General features: G+C 38.7%; 1 non-coding gene across 1 annotated transcript; it reads right to left on the reverse strand.

Annotated features, from left to right (window-relative positions):
- Positions 1 to 267: 267 nt before the first annotated feature.
- On the reverse strand, positions 268 to 377 carry LOC123457108. The gene has a single exon (XR_006634886.1). It is a non-coding gene; the product is annotated as a U6 spliceosomal RNA (small nuclear RNA).
- Between the last annotated feature and the right edge of the window lie 404 nt (positions 378 to 781).

The following is a 781-nucleotide window of genomic DNA, read 5'->3' on the forward strand; positions in this document are numbered from 1 at the left end:
ATTGTCTATTTTTTCTTTATTTAAACTGTGGAACACATGGATAGGAGAGACAGCTTAGTGGCTAAGACATTTGCCTTCAAAGCCAACAGACCGTGATTTAATTTCCTAGGACCCACATAAGCCAAATGCACAAGCTGGCACATGTATCTGGGGTTTGTTTGCAGTGGCTGCAGGCCCTGGAATGCTAATTCTCCCTCTTTCTCTCTCTCTCCCTGCTCTCCTTCTCTCTCTCCCCCCTCTTTCTCAAATGAATAAAAGCAAATAAAATAAAATATGGAATACAGCAGGAATCTGCTTGCCATTCTTGAACAGGGGCCATGTTAAACTAATCTGTATCATTCCAATTTTAGTAAATGTTCTACTGGAGTGAAGAGAATCTTATTTTTCTAATACTATTTTCAACAACTTAATATTAAATAAAAACTGTGTCTCTAATTCAACACATCCCAAATGCCCTACTTACAAAAGATATAAAGCTGAATAATTGTACTCATGTATGTATTGAGGTAATGTTAAGTCCAAGCTGTTAGGTGCAGGTACATGAGCATGAATTTGGTTGCATCACATTAAAACTAAGGTCATTTAAACTCTAACTTCTGGCCTCAAGAGATGCCTTAGAGGTTAAGATCCTTGCATTTGAGACCTAAGTACTCAGGATCTATTCCTCAGTACCCTCATCAGACAAGTGTAGAAACTGGGGCATACATCTGGCGTTTGTTTGGAGTGACCAGAGGTACTGGAGTGCCCATATTCTCTTTCTCTCTCTTTAGCAAACAATTTT

This window comes from Jaculus jaculus, chromosome Y (assembly GCF_020740685.1).
Source record: "Jaculus jaculus isolate mJacJac1 chromosome Y, mJacJac1.mat.Y.cur, whole genome shotgun sequence".
Taxonomy (NCBI): Eukaryota; Metazoa; Chordata; class Mammalia; order Rodentia; family Dipodidae; genus Jaculus; species Jaculus jaculus.